Source organism: Lepisma saccharinum, chromosome 4 (genome assembly GCF_977018435.1).
Source record: "Lepisma saccharinum chromosome 4, izLepSacc3.1, whole genome shotgun sequence".
NCBI classification, from domain to species: domain Eukaryota; kingdom Metazoa; phylum Arthropoda; class Insecta; order Zygentoma; family Lepismatidae; genus Lepisma; species Lepisma saccharinum.
Genome location: NC_139232.1, coordinates 92208959 through 92232538, shown reverse-complemented (window position 1 = coordinate 92232538; position 23580 = coordinate 92208959).

The window sequence follows — 23580 nt, the reverse complement described above, 5'->3', positions numbered from 1 at the left end:
GTATCTTATATCAAATAGTCAAATAGTCAAGTAAAGTGTGCGTATCTAATATCAAATAGTCAAATAGTCAAGCAAAGTGTGCGTATCTTATATCAAATAGTCAAATAGTCAAGTAAAGTGTGCGTATCTTATATCAAATAGTCAAGTAAAGTGTGCGTATCTTATATCAAACAGTCAAACAGTCAAATATAGTGTGCGTATCTTAAATCAAATAGTCAAGTAAACTGTGCGTATGTGAATTTTGTAATTATTATGACGGCAGGGGTGTTCTTTGCGAGTGTCCCTTCAACAAATTCATAATTTCATTACTCAACCTTATCTTCGCGATTAGCCAAAAGTTGCTAATGAAATACAATAAATCGGAACGTGAACAAACTTGTGCGTAATTAAATTTCATTTCTAGCTTGAATGACAAAAATGTCTAGCAACGTGACAGTATATTATCGATTTTCTGAAAAATGTATATTTTGAATTTGATTAATTCATCATCAACGTGCAGTGCCAAAATTCAAGAGATTACTATTACGTTACAGCCCACTAGATGTAGCGATTTTCTGCTATACTTGGGAAGTACACAACTGTCCTAATAACTTTATACAAGAGATGGCTGGATTTATGTGTAATAAGGAAATATAGATACCAAGTGTATATTTGTTTCATTCTTGCATTAAGGACCCTGAACAAACATTCAGCACAATCGCCTTTAATATTTTCGAAGACTTTAGCTTAATTGTATGTATAATCTGAAGTTCGTTCACTCAACCCATTACACCACATTGGAGGAGTTCCGAAACAGCATTACACAAGCTGCTGCCCCTATATATTATCACCGGCAATGCTCCAGAACGTATTTCGCGCCACTGCCGATGGACTGAAAGTGTGTCGTGATGTGGATGATGCACGTATCGAAATTAATGTGTTACAAACATATACCATGAAAAACATTGCGAGTAAATTCACTATTTCAAAAAAAATATATACTACTTAATTTATGGACACCATGTATATAGATAGATAGATTAGTACTCATAGTAGTTATATGCACGGGCAAAGGGATTAAGCAATTGGACAGAAGTGCTCTGGTTCACTTAAAGGAAAGAACAAACAATTGATGGTTTCCGCAGACGACGTAACTATATTAAAACATTAATCCAATATTATATCACAAAGAGGGCATCAGAAGGCGAACATATATGGTCCTAAACCTCCGAACAAATCCTGTCGTTGCGAGTGTGTTTGTTTTCACAGCCACCTCTACGGTAGCCGCGCTGCTATAGTTACACAAGATATAAGGTGGACAATCAGGTATTGGACCTAAGTGATGAGTATTTTATAAACATAAAGAAAGACTAAAGAAACATAGCTGTACAGCACGTGGAGACGAATCTTCCAAAAAAACAAACTTTCCTTGAAATCTGATCCTACTGTGCACACATATCTCCAGCGAATCTGTCGCAATCTTTCGAGGATAATAAATAATGTCCCTAGCTTTTGAAAATATGCTGTGGACAAGCAGAACAATCTTTCATTCCCCTACTCTGTGGGGCATCCCCATGTTGACATTCTCAGAAGCGGGGGCAGAGGAAGAAAAGATATTCCTGTCGCTCCCCTAAGAAAACACACAATAAATTGCAAATCCAGCGTTCGATATCCTCCGCGAAAGTAATGTTTTTGTGTAGGATTTTCGGTCCCCTTCTTTTTTCATGCAACACCAGTTCTGAATTAGAAAGAATGTGATCGCAACTTCGTCTCAAAAGAAGCAAAACAAAAGACCGCTGAAGAAAAGATAAAAGCATGATAATCAAATCACTATTCATGCCTGGCGAAGTGATGTGGAAGGGTGCATACCAATATCCCCCTTGTTTGCCCCCTTTCTGATGTATTCGGGTGTGAGTCTGATTTATGCTTGAAGAAATCTGGCTTAGATCTGTCAATGGTGACTTAGAATATTGAAGCAACCTTCCTCTTAGCACGCCTTAAAAAAATAAACCGACAGATAACAAATATTAAGTGACAAAGTGTTGCTTTCAACTGAGAGTTAAAACTGTATTCTGACTTACAAGGGAGGTTATCTGAGTGTCCTCCTCCGATTTCCATGAAACTTGGCAGGTGTATAGACTGGCCCAAAGGTAGAAATACGTGCTTTTATGTTTGAGCTAAAAAACTGTTATAGGGGCAACCCCCCCCTCAAATGTCAAGATGAGGAGAAATTGAAGTGGGGATCTGACCCCGTAACCACGTAAATATGGCATAGGAAGAACACGCACATATAATTGGAACACACACAGTACAGAACTCTAGAATTGTCGGTACCAAACGCAAGTGCTATCGTGAAGGACGATGACGGTTGAAGTTCTGTGCTAATAGTACTGGCAGATACACAGGTGGGACACTTGAGATATGAAGTGCATATCACTGGCAAACACAGCTCTGTGCTGTGTGTGTTCCAATTATATGTGCGTGTTCTTCCTATGCCATATTTACGTGGTTACGGGGTCAGGCCCCCACTTGAATTTCTCCTCATCTTGACATTTGAGGGGGTGGGGTTGCCCCCCTAAAACAGTCTTTAGCCGAAACAAAACAACACGTATTTCTTTCTTTGGACCTCTCTATACAACTGCCAAGTTTCATGGAAATCGGATGGGGACACAGGGGTCACATCACCACTTCAATTTGTCCTCATCTTGACATTTGAGGGGGGTTTTGCCCCCCTAAAACAGTCTTTAGCCGAAACAAAAGAACACGTATTTCTACCTTTGGGCTTCAATATACACCTGCCACGTTTCATGGAAGTCGGAGGTGAACACAGCCTCAGATCCCCACTTAAATTTGTCCTCATCTTGACATTTGAGGGGGGTATTGCCTCCTAAAACAGTTTTTAGCCGAAACATAAAAGCCGCATTTCTTCCTTTGGGCCCCTCTATAAACTTGCCAAGTTTCATGGAAATCGGAGGGGGACACTTATATAACATACCTTGTTAGAGTTGAACAACTACTTGTGATACATCGTCATATTTATTTTCGTCTATTAAGCCTCTGTAACAAGTTTAATATTTAACGATTCGAAAGTATAGATACATTACGTATTTGTTATTTGGTAGTTTTCATGTGTTCTGCGAATCAACGTTCAACTGTGTTGAACGACTAACCTGAATGTAATCCACTAATGGCTGCAAATAATAAATTAAATTCCGTTTCTGTAAAATAAGCTAAAAGAAAAAAAGTGTAAAATATCTGAACATCTAAAATTTGTAACATTCATTGAACATATGTAGAAATAATTTCGAATAATGTAACTATATTATGATGCGATAATTTTGTAATCAATGGGAGTTGGAGTGTAAAACCTCAGGTATAATAGGCTACCCGAAATTTCGGTAATAGAGTAGAATTAGAGTAGTATATTTTTACTTGACAAAACGGCTCCTGAATGGAATAGGAGATTTAAATCTCTGGGTGGACTAGAACACACTTCCTGGGTTGACCAGAAATAATTGGTCATAAAGGAAATTAATTTTAAGCACATTCAGTTAAACCTAACGACGACTAAATTATCTCGTCAGTGATCCTGAAGTTTACTCCACTCTGGCATCAAAGTGACTAAACGATTCTTCCAAAAATAAACTGTTTGAAATGGTGTATTTAGTGTTCGTATCTGTATGATATTTGGAAAGGAAAATGCTAATGAATATTAGCGGAGGAGGCCGAAGAATAATTTACAATCGTGAATTGAAAGAAGCGTATAAATCTCCTGATATGATAGCAAAAATCAAGGCAAGGTAAGATATGAGAACACTTAGGTACAGTGGCGTGCCAAAGAAAGGGTACTTAGAGGGAGTCATAACACCCTTTGGTCCACCATTTCTAAAAAAAAAAGAAGAAAAGAAGAACGTCAAAAGCAGAATGAGATGGTAAATTGAGGATTGACTACTATAGAAAAAGTACACGTAATCCCCCCGTTTCGAAAATCCTGGGAACGCCACTGACTGGGAATAAGAAGATGGAGGCAAAGACACAATCCAGACAGGAATGGACAGTCACTGTTGGGATAGCTACATCCATACGACAAGGGCAGTAATGTCAAAAGAAGAAACTTTATCAACATAAATTTAATAATACAAAATTAGGATTGACGAAGAATTATTGTACAGTCGCACGAAAAAGTATGTTGCAAGCAGTTGTAATTGATTTCGTTTTTCCAATTTCACTTTCAAGACGTCACAATAATTAGTCTTACTGTCCGACACGCACACACGTTTCTTTACCGTTAATTGTAAGATCAAAATTTCACATATTTTACGATCATATTTTCGCGTGTGTGCATGGTACACATACAGCTAGAAGGGATAGAGAGATCAGCTGGAACAAAGTTTCCGTTTGTCGGGGCATTAGAAACAAGGCATGTTCGATTTAATGTCATCGTCACACTGTGTCATGGGTGTTTTACACTTGAGTTAGTCCAATTTCGACGGAGCGGTGCTCATCTGTGCATATTGACATGGCAAATCGGTTGTTTTGATGGAAGCATCGACGTTTGAAATGCAGAGAGAGAAACGTGTGGATTTGCGAATCAGCATTGTACTGATCCCTAATAATATATTCGCATATTGCTATGCAGTTCGTTTGGATGTACGATTTTCAATCTCGCAAATAAAGTTATCGGGTTCGGGCATGAGTGTTCCTTGTGAGTAGTGTAAGTTTATTGTTTCTACGCAATACTTTGTAGGTATGCATTTGTATCCTCTTTTTTTATCAATTGAATATCAGTTTTTGACATATTTTGACAATTTTTTGTCGATGTTTTAGCGTTTAGCGATGTTTTAGTAAAATTTTCAATTTACCTCTTTTTTTCCCACCTCATACTTGTAGGTATATCACGATCTTACCGATTCATTTTTTTATTACGTGCTAAACTACACGAGAGCCTCTACGTGCTTTGACCTACTTTAGAGTAGTGCAGGTGGACCGGTTCACCAACCTTAATTGGGGTTCAGTGTTGCCAACCCACCCCAAGAAAATTTCACCATGGTGATATTTTACAGGCGAAGCTAACCTACCAATAGGAGTTGGCAACACTGACTAGTTGCTTCACAAATCTCTTGTTCTTTTTTTTTTAAAACATATGCTTTTCACAGGCGAGGCTAACCTACAAGTTACAAGTTGACGGCGTAGCCTTCTATAAGATGATAAGTATGCAGTAAGATGAAGAAGAAGACGCCAACTGGCAATAGCGGTGTTAATGCTTCCTCTTCTCTGTAGGTCCAGCCCCGTGGAAGAGGGGGACCAAAATTTTTGAACTTACGGCTAAAAAAAAATGTTTTCTATAACATGTTTTCGTTCGAGGCAAATTCGTAGGTAGATATTGTTAAGTAAATATTAATATTGTAAATATATATACTTATTGTATTTAGTTTTTCGGTATCGAAAAAAAGCGATTGTCATATCGTATTTGAAAAAAATACGCTTTTGCCTGTGGACATCTAGAAAAACGACAATTTCGTTCCCTCTCTCTGCGTGTGCTATCAACGTTGACAGAATGACAGATATTCAACAAATAGGTAGGCCACGATCTTACGTGATATAACTTAACCTATCCTTTTTTTCTTACGATTTTTTTTAAGATCTTCAGTGATATAACTTAACCTATTATTTTTTTTATTTGCGCACCGAACTAACTTACATTGGACTCCGCGTTTGTTTTAATATTTCAGTCGAGAATAATAGAGAACATGAAGACGATACCTGTGGAAATATTTCTAGTGTTTGCTACTAGATGTCACCACCAATTGCCAAGGGGCAAAATTTTTTTTGGACTATTTTTTTCCTTAACCTAAGCAAATGACATAATAGAATAATAATTAGTTGTGGTAGTAAAAGCAGCATTATTAGCGGTTGCGCTATTGTGGTATTTTTAATCGAAATTTTTTTTTGGCTAAAAATCTCGGTCATGTGGCAACACTGCGTAGACGCATAAAAGAACAATTATACACGACCTCTCTCGGTCCTCCTCCGTATCTGTGCGTGTTAAGGCGTTCACTCGTTCTTGACATCATGCATGTGCTATAGGTTCGAACCCGGTTGTGGTCGATAGTTTTTCAGTGTGAATAATGGCCATTTACTTTAGCTCGTGTTCCTGTTCTGCAGGCTGGGATTTAAGGAAATCATGAATCCTGTTTGTTGTTTCACTGTCTAAATATCGATCATCGCTACGGAGGAGTGACCCCCCCTGTCCCCGGGGGTCCCCCCTGTCCCCGGGGGTCCCCCCTGTCCCTGGGCTCGTGTTCCCGGGAGTCGTACCCCTGTCCCTGGACCCCTGTCCCCGGGGTCCTATCCCTGTCCCCGGGCTCGTGTTCCCGGGAGTCCTAACCCTGTCCCTGGACCCCTGTCCCCGGGGTCCTATCCCTGTCCCCGGGCTCGTGTTCCCGGTTAAGTTAGGTTAAGTTGTCTAATGTCTATATCTATGTGTAATGTCTATGTCCATGTCTCTGTCCTTGTAGGTTGTTTTTTTTGTCCTATGGGATTGTTTGTCAAAAATTCGAGATATTTGCAATTTAACGCTGGACTTAGATAATTTTCGATTGATGAAAAAAAAATTGGTTCCATGACGACCTATGTTTATTTTGGTATGGGAGGACAGAGGAAACCGAGACTCGACCGACACACTAAACCTGACCTCTTTACGCGTATTGGCACGTTGGAACGAAACGCGCAACATATATGAAATACACGAAGACGAAGATCTTACCGTTTTCGACGTGAGTGCCGGCAATAAGCTGATCATTCAAAACACGAGCGAGGTGCCACCCTCTTTGAATCCCATCACGCTCGTGCTTCTCTTCAAACGTAATCTCTAAAAAAAATGTCTAGGTAAGCCATCGTCGATGAATTGCATAAACCTGCACGCCGCAACTACGAACGTTTGGCGGTGGTAACCAAGGGCATCGATGACCTCTGGGAAAGTGACCTCGTGGAGATGAGCAGCGGAAACCTAAAAAATGTACATAAATTGAACAAGGGCAACAAGTACCTCCTCACCGTCATAGACACATTTTCGAAATTCGCATGGGCTCTACCTTTGAAAGCGAAAACGGGAACATGCGTCACGGAAGCATTCAAATTAATTTATCGCGAAAGCGGCAGACGACCTCGGTTTCTGCACACGGACAACGGGAAGGAATTCTACAATGCCACGTTCAGGCAGTTTATTCGGAAACACGACGTTCGACGTTACTCGACCTTCAGTGACGTCAAAGCCAGCATCGTGGAAAGATTCAATCGGACTCTGAAATTGCGCATGTGGTCACGCTTTACGCTTCAGGGAAGCTACAAGTGGGTCACCATTCTTCCGGAACTCGTTAACGACTATAATCACAAGGTGCACAGAACGATAGGCATGAAGCCAGCTGACGTTACGAAGTCCGACGAGCAGCGTTTAATTTCTACCGTTTACTGTCCAAAGTACACACCCACGACAAAAAGATCTAAATACAAAATTGGAGACCAGGTGAGGATCAGTAAATTGAAGCGAACGTTCGACAAGGGTTTCACACGAAATTGGAGCACGGTACTTTTTACCGTGGTTCGAGTTTTACCCGGGAACCGTCACACGTATATAATAAAGGACAGTGGCGATGAAATTTTATTGGGGCGCTTCTACGAGGAGGAACTCTCTAAAACTAAATACCCCGACACGTACCTTATCGAAAAGTTTTGCGTAAGAGAGGTGACAAACTCTTGGTGAAATGGCTGGGACTTCCGGGAACGAGTTGGATCGATTCGAATAAAGACTTAAATATAGCGTGCGTCAACAAGTGAAAAAATGATAGCTCCTTTAATCCCATAGATAATGTTAATATTATTAACCCAAGTGATTCTATGAGTACGTGGAATGTTGTGAAACGTTTACCTGATTCGGAAAGTCAAACGAAAAAAAGGAACGGCGAATTGCTCCCCGACAGCATACGGTGTCTAATCGTAGGACCTTCAGGGTGCGGAAAGACGACACTGCTCATTGATAATTTTATCCTCGCACCCAATTGGTTAGACTGGGAAAACAGACACCTCTACGTATTTTCGAAAAGTCTCGAACAACCGAAATACCAGCATCTTATGAAACTGTACGAGGGACTGGACATTGCAACTTTCGCATCTGAAATCATTCCACTGGACGATTCTCTCGAGAATTCCGTTGTGGTGTTCGACGACATGATCCTGGAAAATCAAAACGAGATTCGAAATTGTTTCACTCGAGGTCGTCACAAAGGATTTGATTGTTTCTACCTGGCACAAACTTTTTCCAAGGTTCCGAAACAACTGCTACGCGATAATGCTAATTTTATTTGCTTGTTTCGACAAGACCACACCAATTTAAAACACGCACATGATGATTACGTAGGGCTGACATGAATTACAATCTATTTTCTAAATTCTGCTCCCACTGTTGGAACCAAGGTGATTTCGGATTCGTGACCATTGACATGACTCGAAAAGCAAACCATGGAAAGTATAGGAATAAAATAAACCTCTGTCTAGACGTCTCAGAGGCTAACAAGAGGAAAATTTCATATTTGCAACGAGGAGAAAAAAATCCAAAAAAAATCAAAACGGTCGTGAGAATCTAAAAAATAAAATTTGAATTTTTTTTCAAACGTCTCAAGCGTATATATAAAATAACCATTACAAACAAAAAATGAGTATTAGAAAAGTGGATAGTCTCAAGCGGGTGACGGCAAGAAAACTACGAGAACCGAACGTATAGGCTGAGAATTCAACGTTTCAGAAACGTTCCGACGTATATAGAAAAATGTCAAAACGTCAATTTCAAGAAGAGGAAAATCTCAAGCTTCGCGATTACCTAGCGAAACGCTTCAAAGGTTGGAAATCCGAGAATCGTGGTTTGTACGAAGAAATGAAACGTCAGGATCAACCTGTGATCGACGCCATCAGCGGTCTAGGTAAAGAAATGAAAAGTGTCACGGAACAAAATAAAAATTTGATCAACGAACTCGTACCACTTGCAGCTAAAAGTTACACTGTACCCACGCCCATTTCGAGCATTCCTTCGACGCCGTTCGAACTGAAGGAAGTACCGGCACGACGTCAAGCCATAAGCAGTACTTCGTCTTCGGATAAGATCGAGTTGGGACCTTTGGCACGAGACTACCTGAGCACGGAGAAATTCGACAAGGATGAAGTGTTTGGATTGTATCCGAGAATGGAAACCAACGAGGGTGTGATTTGGAAGATTGGGAAATTGAAAGTCACCTTCGAAGGCAACGACATTAAAGTTCATTTAGGCGAGAAGAACAGTTGGACCAGGTATCCGGGTACGGTGGGACTGTGAGAACTCGTTGCCAAAAAGCAGCCGAAAGATTACACGGACGAAGATTACCAGAGTTACAGGGAAATTCTAATCATGACGGATGCCATGTACCAGAACAACGATGCCTCGCAGAATAGGGTGAAATCGAGCAGCGGTGAGAAGTACAGGAATCTCATCAAACCGATATGGAACGAGGTGAAAAGTGGAAGCGGCGTCAAACGCTACCACACGTTACCCAAAGAATTCGTTTGGGTGGACGACGTGAGGAAACTCATCGACCGATTGTTAGTGATAGCCGGTGAAGAGAATGCAGGCAATCGTAATTTCTACAACGAGAAGGTTGGCATCGTGGACATGATCAGCACGAAACTTTCCAAATTCATCGTGAACGACGACAAAGGCATAGGTTACCTGATCAAAATTATCAACACGCTGCCTCCGAGATTCTGGAACGTAGCCGAAGGAAAAGGACTCGTGAACGACATCATCAACAAGTTACCTTTCGAGATGCATTTACCTGGCTACCAGTATTGCGGACCGGGTACCAAACTAGAGAAAAGATTGGAGAGAGGAGACAAGGGTGTGAATCCGTTGGACGCCGCATGCAAAGATCACGACATCGCTTACAACACTCGCACCGATCTGGATGCACGTCACGAAGCAGACAAGAAATTGGAACATGCCGCTTTCGAAAGATTCGTCAGCAGAGACGCTTCTTTGCGAGAAAAAGTTGCAGCACTGGGCACCACCATTGCCATGAGCACGAAACAAAAATTTGGATGGGGTATATAAATAAATAACATACAGTAAAAAAAATAATAACAACATGTCTTGTATAACCGACTTACTGCACGAACTACTATGCATCATATTCAAACACGCTTTAAACGGAGATGTAGGGAAACTTTTAAACATAGCAAGATCAACGCCAAAATTTTGTATCCCTTGTGAAATGGTTGTCAAGGATTATCTTCGGGAGATCAGTGGCATGAGGTGCGGTGATCTCGACACTCTTCTTTCGGCTGCAGGGGAAAAAATAAACGACAGGATGGACGAACTTCACGAGGCGAGGCAGGGGAGAAGACGATACACGGATGATTGGCGCAAGTCTAAACAGGAGACCGATGATATCATCGCGCACATCATCGCGTTTTCCGAAGCACGAACTTTCTTCCTCTGTGAAAAAATAATAATATATACATGTCAAAAAAACTTAATATATAAATAACACACATCGTGAAAAAAAATCTTCAGTATATAAATAACACATTGTGAAAAAAAAAATTAAATTTCTATAACACACACACACCCTGAAATTTTTTCTTCGATATGACTGACCTCCAAGCATTAAAACAAATGCTAAATTTGTCAGTCGAATATGTAAAAATTCAGGAATTGGAAGTCGACAAACCTTACACGATAACTTCCGGTTCAATTGTTTCTACCCAGTATGGTCCCAAGGTGCGTCTGTTGCTCAACGGACAATACAGTCTTTTTTTAGCAGATCGATACGCTATCATGTTATCCGACGAGAAGCTAGCTATTTTAATCGAGAACAAAACTCAAATCGTGTACAAGGGGACAAAGGAACTTCTTGGTAAGAAGTAATAGAATTTGTTTAATCACAGACACCCACCCCCGGAATATATATATAAATAACATACCATGAAAAAAATTACAACTTGTATAACTCAACTTCCTACCGAAGTGTTGCACAAAATATTTACGTTCACGTTCGACGGGGATGTAACTAAACTCATAGTCTTGTGTAAAGTAACGCCAGAATTTCGTTCACCGTGCAAAATGATTTTAATAAATCAACTCCGAGAAATAAGCAGAATGAAAAAATGTTAGGTTAGACGAGCTGCACGAGTGGAGGCAGGGGAGAAGAAGATTTACCGAAGACTGGTACGCGTCGAACATTGAAACTGACGATTTTGTAAAATGCGTCATCCGGAGCATGGAGTTGAAAATGCCGATCGTGGAATACGAAACGAACTACGCCCTCAAGTACAAAGCGGAGATCTTGAAAAGTCCACAGGTGCCCATTCACTTTCACGGTTACCAATGCATGCAGAAGATAGCGTCGGGAAGTCACATGGAATTCGACGTGACGATGCAGTTCAACAACATACAGTTCGACATTTCAGATTTCGTCATTGTACTCTTTCAGACCGGGAGGGACAAGAATCAGGAAAAACATTCCAGAAAATTCGACGACTGCAAGATCAAAAACGTTTATCTGAAAAATGGCAGGAACGAAGTGTTCCCGCGCGAGAATTACAATGACCAAAGACGCTTACCTATAACTTTACGAAGCGTACTCCGCTTACAAGCGCGTGACCGAGGGAAACGTGGACATGTACTACACGCCCAGCGAATTCAAAACCCACAGACCCATGTTCGTCATCAATACCACGAAGAGGAAGCAGGTGGTGGTCAACGATCGAACCAACATCAAGGTCGTCTGCGAGTTCCACGACGCGCTGCCCGAAGACACCGTGTGCAGCGTCATCCTGGTCGCAGAGAAAACTTTTGTATATGATGTCAGGAACGAGCAAGTGACCGAACAATTTTAAATACCAGCCGTAAGTTCAAAATTTTGGTCCCCCTCTTCCCCCAAATATCGCATTACATACATACATACATGTGGAAAAAAAACAAAAAAAAAAAAACAGAAGTATGCATGTTTTTTCGCCCCGTGGCATTACAAGAGCCCCCTGTAAGTAAGGCTAATCGGGGCTGGACCTACAGTTTCAAGAACCACTTGTGCGAGTATCGAACCCTTGAATACAAGGCTACCACTGCGCCATAAGGGAGGAGACCCGGTGAGGGAGGGCAGGGTAGAGAGGAGGAAGCATTAACACCGTTATTGCCAGTTGGCGTCTTCTTCTTCATCTTACTGCATAGTTATCATCTTATAGAAGGCTACACCGTCAACTTGTAACTTGTAGGTTAGCCTCGCCTGTGAAATATCATATGTTTAAAAAACAAGAGGTTTGTTAAGCAACTAGTCAGTGTTGCCAACTCCTATTGGTAGGTTAGCTTCGCCTGTAAAATATCACTATGGTGAAATTTTCTTGGGGTGGGTTGGCAACACTGAACCCCAATTAAGGTTTCTCAAGCAGGCTTATTATACTACTCTAAAGTAGGTCAAAGCACGTAGAGGCTCTCGTGTAGTTTAGCACGTAATAAAAAAAATGAATAGGTTAAGTTATATCACGTAAGATCGAGTAGTGTGTTTGGTGCTATTATTGGCGCGATAAATGATGAACCCCCCCTCAGGCAGATTTGGCTACACTTAAAACTTGCTCAACATGCCCATATGAGCTTTTGCTCAAGTGTGGAACCCTGTCTAATCCAAGATTTTTGTAAAAATGCCCTCGGGAAGTTCCTGTGAAATGATGAGCCCCCTCAGATTGATTTGTCCACACTTACAAAAGGCACTTCTGTCAGATTGTTGTCCATAATCCTGTCAAAAATATGCCCCTCTTGATATTTTTTTTGCCCACACCTAAAACTAAGCCAAACGTATTAACACACACACACACACATATATTTCCTTCCGGTCCACTTCTGGTTTAAGTTCAATTGGGCACCAGGCTCAACTTGTATATCTAGTATTAAGATAATGTAATTCTTCTAGAATTGCTCTGTGACTCTCTCATTTCTTACATCATAAACATATGATTTTTCACCTATAAGAATAACACTACATATAGTGTCATCAGGGAGTGTATCGTGGAATTCACAGATAATTTTAATGTTTGTCCTGTCATTAACCACAACTTGTATTCTTTTTGAAGTGTTGATGACAAACATGGGTCTCTATGCTTTGAATTCATCTGGTGTGTAATACATGTCAGTATTGCCAGTAGTGACCCTTTTGTATGCCGTAAATGCTTCATATAATTTAAGAAAATCATCCTTCGACATGTCTAAATTATAATTTTCTCTAGGAAATACCTCATTTCTGCCATTTTTAAGATATATGTTCTTGATGTTGCAGTTATCAAATCTACTTGAATTTTTTTCCTGATTATTGTGTCTTCCAGTCTGAAACAGTACCACCACAAAATCCGGCATGTCATATTGTATACTGGAGAATGAATTTGTAGCATCAAACTCATAATAAGTACCAGCGGCAGGCTTCTGTACACATAGATATGTATAAAATTGTAAAGGAATCTGTGGATTTTTTATTATATCTGCTTTGTATTTAAGAGCATAACTGCCCTCATATTCAACAACCGGGATTCTTAGCTCCATAGTCTGAATAATGGATTTGCCTTCATCAGGTAGGGTATTGGGCAGAGCTTCCCCTGTAGAGTGTAATGTGCTGTACCTCATCAAAGCATTATTATCATTGGCAGCTCTTCTAAATGTGATTCTTAAACCACCCTTCCACATAATATCTTTGTAATCTGAGAAGAATCCTGGCAACAGGCGCATGGGGAACAGCACTGTGTGGCTCTTAGATAATATTTTATCACCAGCCTCAAATCCACCTATTTTGTAGTAAGAAGCCTCGGTTTTGGATAATTTTAGTGTGGCCAAAGCTGTGGAAGTAATGCCGGGATAATCCACTCTGTTTATAACAACACCATGCTTTCTGATCTCAATTTCAGAGAACACATGCGGCACAAAATTGTCTACCAATCTTATATTTGAATTTGCCGGATAATCTGTACCATCGAGCTTTACAACATCAAATTTGATGTATAGATCTGCTCTGTGGGGGTGTATAAAGCCATCCCCTACATCAAGATCAACCTCAATCTCTGTGTTGGGTTGATTTAAATTTGCAAATGTCCTCCTGTTTGGGGGGAATGATTGTAGCTCATAACTCTCAATATTTTCCATTTTTTTGTATGTATTTTTATTTAAATATTAATCTCTATGATTGCAGTTGTTGTGGCTCCAGCAAAATCAACTAATTCTTCTTTTTCATTAGTGACCATCAATTCAATGTTATCTATTCTATTATGGCACACAGGAAAATATAATGTTGGGGATGGAGTGTAGATGATTGGCTCCATAAATTCAGAATTAGGTTTGAATGTTGCAATGATGCCAGTTTGTTTGTGAGTGCCTATGCCATTTGATTTGGTGATCATACCCTCAGCCACATTACAGTGAATATTCAGAGTCTCTATGGCTAAGAATTTAGGTACATTAATAGCAGTGTGTTTGATGGCTGGTTCAAGTTTTGTGTTGTTCTCAAAGCCTAACAGCTCTCCTATAGTACCCAGATCCACTGTTTCTGTAGCAGATACAATCTCTACTGTGTGAGTGATAGAATTTTGAGTTAATACTATACCTCTGGGTAATTGAGCATTTAGAGTGGACAGATTATACTGCCCTGGAGTGATGACAATTTTTTGATCCCCTACTGCAATTTTGTTGTTGTGGTGTGTAATATTAGGGATCAAGTACATGCCATAAAATGCTCTGAGAGCTATTATTTTGGGATACACTATATCATCATGTAATTTGAGTTTCAATATTGAATTTTGGCTGGTGAGATGGAATACCCCCATGATGTTTTAAATACCACAAGGCCTTTTGAAAATTTTCAATTGATGGTTTATTTATTTGAGACATATATCTGAGAACAGATAAACACAAATGTCCACAATTAACATCTTTGAAGTTTTGAACACGGGCATTATTGTAATAAAGATTAGCTGATTTTAGATATTTTATTAAATTTTCAGGTGGAACACCTCCAAATGAATCAAACACAAATGCCTCATTGTTTAAATATTTAAGATAACAGATCCAGTGAGTGCCCTGATTTTTGTACTTATCTAAATTAACAATGCCACACTCTTTGTTGAGTGGTTGTTCTGGTAAAGAATCAGGCATGTACACACCTCTAAAATTTTTGATGCCCAGTGGCTTGATTAAAGCTTCAATATCTTGGTTTGTAAGCGGCTCTTGTTTTTTTTAAACTTATTCATGGCTCTCTTAACACCTTTGCCTTGTTTCTCCATGGCCAGGTTATGGCGCTTCAATTCATCTAATTCTGCCCTATTTTTCTTGGCATCTATTACTGTTTTTGCTATGGCAGCTGATCCCCCAGCCAAGCTCCCAACAGCCCCAAGTGCTGCTAAGATGGCCGGGATAGTAAATATGAATCCACCTACATGTGATATTTTCCTGGATTGCTGTAATTTTTTTAATTGGGGGGTACTAAGCAACAATTTCATACCATGGCCCTTGGCAATACAAGAGCTTTTTTTCTTGCGCTGCTTTTTGGTTAAAAGACTATCAATAGTTTTAAGAGATTTAAGACCTGCATAAGGTATTTGATACATAACACCCTTGGCCTTCATTCTAGGTTTATTATATACATATTCACAGCCCCCACCCCAGTTTTTGTTTGGTGTTCATAGATATGGTGGTCCCCAATGCTGCTATTCTTTCACTCAAAGAAGCATCTTTGCTTTCAAATCTACCAAATGCAGCCTCTTCTAATTTCTTGTCTGCAACATGTCTCTTGTCAAGATCAGTATGTGTGTTGTATGCTATGTCATGGTCTCTACAAGCAGCATCTAGGGGATTAACACCAGGATCACCTCTGTTTAATCTATGGTCCAATTTTGTGCCTGGACCACAATACTGATAGCCTGGAATGTGTAGTTCAAATGGCAGCTTGTTTATAATGTCATTAACCAACCCTCGACCCTCAGAAATATTCCAAAATTTAGGTGGTAGAGTATTAATAATTATTATAAGATATCCAATCCCCTTAGTGTCATTCACTATAAAATTAGACAATTTTGTGCTTATCATGTCCATAATTCCAACCTTTTCATTGTAAAAATTGTGGTTGCCAGCATTTTCCTCCCCAGCTATCACCAATAACCTGTCTACAAGTTTCCTGACATCATCAACCCAGACAAATTCTTTAGGCAGGGTGTTGTATTGTTTGATTCCACTGCCTGTCTTAATTTGTGACCATATGGGCTTGATTAAATTGTTGTATTTTGCTCCACTGCTAGACTTGACTCTTTTTTGTGTGGGATCATTGTTCTGGTATAGAGCATCTGATTTTATTAATATTTCTTTGTAGTGCTCATAATCTTGATCTGTATAGTTGCCAGGCCTTTTCCTAGTCATCAGTTCCCACAACCCAGGTGTGCCGGGATATTTAACAAAACCACATTTTTCTCCAAGATGAGATTCTGAATATACAATGAGATCATCTCCCATAAATGTTACTCTGAAATTGCCAATTCTATGTATGATGCTACCATCACGCTCTGTGTCAGCATATAAGCCAAAGACCTCATCTTTGTTGTCTTTAGGTGTGCTTAAATATTTTTGAGCAAGAAGACCCAATTCAATAGGATCCAGAGTAGCTTCAATTCTTCGAGGAGCAACAGGACTAGGTGTATGAATACTGGAAAGTGGGGTGATTGGATAATCTAATATGTTCCTTGCAGCTACAGGTACAAGCTCTGTGATCAAATTTTGATTTTGCTCTGTAACAGTTTTGATATTTTTACCTAATTCGCTAATAGCATCAATAATAGGCTGTTCTGTTTGTTTGTGTTGTTCATAAATTCCTCGGTTCTGTGATTTCCATCCCTTAAATCTTTTTACAAGATAATCTCTTAATTTAAGATCATCAATGATTGGCCTTTTCATGGTTAATTATATATGTTTCAATGTCTAGAAAATTGTTGATTTTATTTCTGTATTTGCCACTATTGGGTTTTCTTGTCATATCAATTGTGACAAACCCATAACTGTTTTGATTCCAGCACCTACTGCAAAACTTGGAAAAATCATTGTAGCTCAAGTCCCCACCTACATATTCATCATGTATGTGTTTGAGGTTGGTATGATCTTGATGAAACACACATATAAAATTGCTGTTGTCTCGGATCAGCTGCTTCGGTATTTTAGAAAAAGTCTGTGCCAGGTAGAAGCAATCTATGTTTTTGTGCCGCCCCTGTGTAAAGAAATTTCTAACCTTGTTTTGATTATCCAGTATAATGTCATCAAACACAACAACAGAATTATCGAAACATTCATGGAGTGGCTTAACATCTGGTTCAAAAGTGGCTATATCCAATCCTTCATATAGCTTCATCAGCTGCTGATATTTTAATTGTTCCAAGCTCTTAGAGAAGACATACAAGTGCCTGTTTTTCCAGTCTAACCAGTTGGGTGCCAATAAAAAATTATCAATCATTAGTGTAGTTTTACCACAAGCTGATGGCCCAACAATAAGACATCTAATATTATCAGGCAGCAACTTGCCATTTCTCTTAATCTGCTGTTCAGGTTCTGGCAGCCTCTTTATAACATCCCAGGTGCTCATATTATCACTTTGTCTGCATCGATCTAGCTGTGTTCTGGAAGTCCTAGCCATTTGACCAATAACTTGTTGCCTTTTCTACGGATGATTTTTTCTATGAGATATGTGTCAGGCTGTTTAGTTTTGTTGAGTTCTTCTTCATAGAACCGGCCTTTGAGAATTTCTCCTCGGTGATCTTTTATTATATATGTGTTAAGGGTCCCAGGTTTAATTTGAAAAACTGTAAATAATGGTAGGTAATGGCAAATATGTAGATCCTTGTAATGGGCTGAATTCAGAAATATTAACATATAACTTGTGTGGAGATCCGCATAGGCTCCATCCAGACTCTTTTCCAGCAAATTCAGAGTGTTTAATATTCAATTGATCTATCAAACTGCTTATTATTTTGTCTGAATTTGCATTTGAATATACCGGTACAGTTTCTGTTATGTGGGGCTGTGTAAATTTTGTGCCATTTGGCTTCTTATATTGTGAAAACAATTTGAGGGACAGCTTATAAGAGCCATTTTGTGCATTTAGAATTGCCTGCACATCAGAATTTATACTGTTCAAAAAATTCTTAATATCACATTTTGGCTCTGATACAAAACGGTGATCCCTTAATTGGCCGTTAAAAATGGGTTCATAGCGTGGCTGCTTTGCCGGTCCAGCATTAACAGGTGCTTCATGCTTCCTTTTCAGACCAGATGTAGATGGTTGAGGGGGCAATATTGATGACTGTGCAGAGCAAGTACCTTTATGGTTATAAGTGAAGTATTCCATGCTATATTTTCTATGGCATTTAGGGCATATTTTTGTGGGAGTTCTGCATTTGTCTATATTACAATTCCTTTGATGCCTGGCCCAATTGGGGCTGGTTATATTCTTATTGCATTGATTACAATATTTTTGATTTGGCATTTTTTTGTTGTTTATTATATAAGATTTCCTGGGGTTCAAATCAAAATTCTATGCTTAATAAAAAATATCAGTTGGGTTCAGCAGTGTGTTTTGTATATTTAGTGTGTGTGTGTATGTGTGTATGTGTGTTAATATTTTTGGCTTTGGTATTTATATAAAATTTCTTGGGGTTCAAATCAAAACTCTATACTTAATAAAAAATATCAGTTGGGTTCAACAATGTGCTTTGTGTGTGTGTGTGTGTGTGTGTGTGTGTGTGTGTGTGTATGTGTTAATACGTTTGGCTTAGTTTTAGGCGTGGACAAAAAAAATATCAAGAGGGGCATATTTTTGACAGGATTATGGACAACAATCTGACAGAAGTGCCTTTTGTAAGTGTGGACAAATCAATCTGAGGGGGCTCATCATTTCACAGGAACTTCCCGAGGGCATTTTTACAAAAATCTTGGATTAGACAGGGTTCCACACTTGAGCAAAAAGCTCATATGGGCATGTTGAGCAAGTTTTAAGTGTAGCCAAATCTGCCTGAGGGGGGTTCATCATTTATCGCGCCAATAATAGCACCAAACACACTACTAGATCGTGATATACCTACAAGTACGAGGTGGGAAAAAAAGAGGTAAATTGAAAATTTTACTAAAACATCGCTAAACGCTAAAACATCTACAAAATTTGTCAAAATATGTCAAAAACTGATATTCAATTGATAAAAAAAGAGGCTACAAATGCATACCTACAAAGTACGGCGTAGAAACAATAAGTTTACACTACTCTTGTGACTGTCCCTTTATTAATTTTATCTGATCATCTCATTCTCATCGACGCGGTTAGCGAAAGTAGAAGAAAAGCTGCGCTAATAAATTAGAAATTTACAAATTCTGTTTTTCAGCGTATAAATGTACAGGGTGGAATCGAACTCTACCGACAAACTTACACAGGTTCTTCAGAGTGTTTTGATATGAGGAACGAATGGTGCCCAGTACCTTATTACAGAATAATTACATTATTTTCGTTTGTTGAAACTCTACCATCTTTGTGTGTGTTTACACGGAATCTTTCATTTTTCGAGTTCAACTACCTTTCCGTATATTTACTCGGCTCAGTAACATTTCACTGATCATGGTGATCAATATTTTTAACAGCTCCTTTAAAGAAACAGTATGTACTGAAGAGTACACAATGTACTGTACTGTATGTACGTTTTGTCCTAGGTTTGTTTCTTTACTCATGTACTTTTTTGTATCGTTTGTATTGTTGTTCTTGATATTACAGAAGGTACTGAGTAGTTGATTAATATTTCTTTGTAATCTATCAGAACCCATCACTCATGGTCCGAAGTACATAATACAAGATAACATAGCAACATGACATTACTCTGTAATAAGTAGGGTGACCATAATATTTTGATCCCAAAACGGGACATTAGAAGGCGACCAGTTTACCCCACCCCCGTCCTCCTTTCCTGAAAAATCGGTTAGGAATAATTATAAAAATATTGTTATTAACGTATTGTAATTGTTTTTTAAAGTATGGATCGGTAAAATGATACATCAAAACAATAAATGAAATATGTTTTCCCGCTGTCAAAAGGCATTGATTATTATAATTTCGGTATGATTTATATAGCATTTCAAGTCCTTTCTGATCAATTTTTTATGTTAGTCCTAAGCTAAAGCTGAGTAATGCCAGACGTATTTAGTAGGACCGATCTTCTTGAGAGCAGCATTGTTCTTCATCCATCGTTGCTAAATCTCCCCGAAAAACTTACCCTACATATCAGACAGACAACTCTAGATTATTCTTTTGAGTTTGTGTCAAAACACATGAACTTTAAATTCTTTTTGCAATTCTGTAAGGAAACTGCATGCTTATTTTGCTCTATAAGTAGCGGAACAATACAAAACAATGCATGTTTTCAGCGTGAAATGTATCTGAAATTTAGACACTTTTAGACTTGGGTTTGAAGATAACTCGTAGACTTTTGTAAAACGGGACAAATAGTGGCTTTTTAATAATACGAACAGGACGACCGGGACATGACTTTGCAACGGGACTGTCCCGGTCAAAATGGGACATACGGTCACCCTAGTAATAAGTAGGTTTTTAGGTTCTAAAAGGTGTGCTTTTATATTCCTAAAATAGACTCTAAAAATCCTAAAATAGGTTGGAAAAACCTTAAAATAGGTCCTAAAAATATTAAGTTAGGCCCAAAAAAATCCTGAAGTTGGTTCAAATAAACTTCAAACAGTTCAAAATTTCTGAAAAATACTGATTAGGTATAGTCACCTATATCCTGAAATACGCACTATCTTGTGTGCTGCCTAACCCTACGGCGGCTATGGCAAAACTTACCATTGGAAATTGCTATAAAAGTCCACTGTTCGCCATATAGTTAGGCAACAATCTTTTTTCATGTTATCCACAGTTAAACCCCGCAATTTTGTCTGTGAGGATCATCTTATATTCTGAAAATAATCTTCCAACAAAAACATAGTCAGTGGTGCAAACTTCAATGCTGAAATATTAGTTTGTCACAAAGCACCGAAGTGACGCGAAAGTGAGCAAGACCACACAGATCATACCACTTTGGATTGTACAAGTAACAGTGGCACCAGACAATTTGCTTTGTTCAGAGCTTTGAAAAATCACCATGGACTTGGACGAAGGGAAATCGACAGAGAGTACGTTTCAAACACGTTCGTCATTGAATTTTTTCGTGACCAAACAAAGCAAATGTCTTTTGTGTGACATAAAAATTCTGTATAACCCTTTAAAACATATAGACACCTAAAAAAAGGCTTGATTTAGGCGCAAAAACCCAAAATAGGTTCTTACAAGCTAAATTGTTTTTTTTTGGCACTATAAAACTTCATCAGTTGTTGCGTTTTCTAACGAAACTCTGACATAACTTATTATTTCTTACATATCTGTAAAGGAATTAAAAAATAGGTTAGAAACCTAAAAACCGAGGTCTAGTAATAAGGTACTGGGGACCATGGTTTCCTCATTTCACAACACTCTGAACAAGCTGTGAAAGTTTGTCGGTAGAGTTCTGTTCAACCCTGTACAACGTTTCGTCCGGCGTTTGCTAAGATATCAGAATTTGTCGCACTACGGGGCCGAGTGTACTGGGTAATCGACAACCACTGGTGGTTGTAGGTTAGAATTCCGAAATAGCTGGTTACGTAGTGTACAAGCACGTCATGTCAATGTCCACTTTCTACTCACATGTGCTAATCGGGAGTGGACCTAAAGTCTGAAGTGGGATCTGTACTGTTGAGTAATGTTCTTCCACCGAGGATGTGAACCCTGAGCCCAATGATTACAATGTAACAACGTTACCTTTACACCAACGAGGAGGCCAAAAAACGAAGAAGTAGCGTGTTCTTAGCGCTTGGGCAAATGCCACTGTTAAGATCATTAGGTTCAAATGTATCTGTGTTGTTTTATTGCACTATATATATTGTTTATTTTCATAGACGTTAGAGTAATTTTCCATTATTGTAAATAGGGCTTCCCCTATGGCGCAGTGAAATCAAGGGGTCACGGGTTCGATACTCGGTGGAGGCACACAGTTGTTCGTATCCCACTTTAAACTGTAGATCCTGTCCCGACTAGCCTTACTGTGCACAAAGTTGACTTAAAACACCAAATCAATCAATCATTCTTACAGATAGTTAAATAAAAACTGACCTTGTACTACAAAAGTATGACCTGCTACTTTCCTATTCTCACGGTTACTGGCCGGATGCGTTTCAGAGGTAACGTTCCTGTCATTCATGAATAAATTCTCTAGGGTTAAAGATCGCGTAAGTTCTGGATAAATGAGTCTTAGGTACAGAGGCAAAAGAAATGGGTTTTCTGAAGATGAGTGTGATGTTAATACTTGAACATTGGGAATGATGTCAAGAATAACCCATTCGCCATTTTACCGCATTAGGTTTTGAACCTGAATGTTAATTGTCTTTCAAATTTAAAGAAGGAAGTCCCTTATTGAAGAAGGATACATCCCAACAAGGTACCACTTAAATAACTAAAAATATATCATATATTTGGTTTAGTGGACAGACAGACAGATTTTGAATGGCGTGGGTAGGATTTTACTTATCGGTAACCTGTTTTTGTGTCATTCACTGGATCTCTGTCCTCTCTCCGTCAACCTCTTCCTATTCGCATACGCATGCTGAAATGCACCATATCTTTTGCGAAACATGGTCTGGCTTCGGTCACATTCGCGGAAGCAGATCTCTGCTCGTGAAATGATGAGAGGGGAACCCCGCCAGACATACCGACCTCATTACACGTAATCAAGACAGAACGCTATGCTGACAGGGAAGCTTGTCGCACACGGCTCATCCCAAAAAAAACATTTCGCAATATTCCACCGGGGTGACGTCGTCTCTTCAGAGACAATATGACGGGGAAGCGGAAAGGGAAGGGGGGGGGGCGCTGTTGCCATCGTAAGCACCTGGATGCTACTCTCTCTCTCTCTCTCTCTCTCTCTCTCTCGGTTCACATCAGCTAACATACTCTGACATTTTTTTTACCTCTCGCTGATGAATACATACTTTCCCTTTTAATAAAAATTTTACCTTATGTTCGTAACTTTTTCTTGCCAAGAGTAAGTATATTCTGTAAATCACAGCACTAAACTTATTTACAAATTGGCATTAATTTTTTAATGATTAATATAATCTGGAATTATTAGATAGGATATCTATCCAGGAACTTGATACAGAATTTTTTTCACGTTGTAAGCAATATGTTGTTCCTTATTGTTAGTGCTATTGTAGTTACACTAATTCTCGACAGCTACTACACACATGCACATCCCCAAAACCAACGTTCAGAATTCAATAATACACAAAAAATACTTTAAAGACCTAGTTCAGTTGGTAGACCTTCTGGCTACCACGCGGGAGACCCGGGTTCGAATTCCGGTGCAGGTGATCTGGACGAGAAATTTTTCTAGTCATTTCCCTGTTTCTGCGCGACTCTGAGGCCCACCCAGCTTCCTAATTAG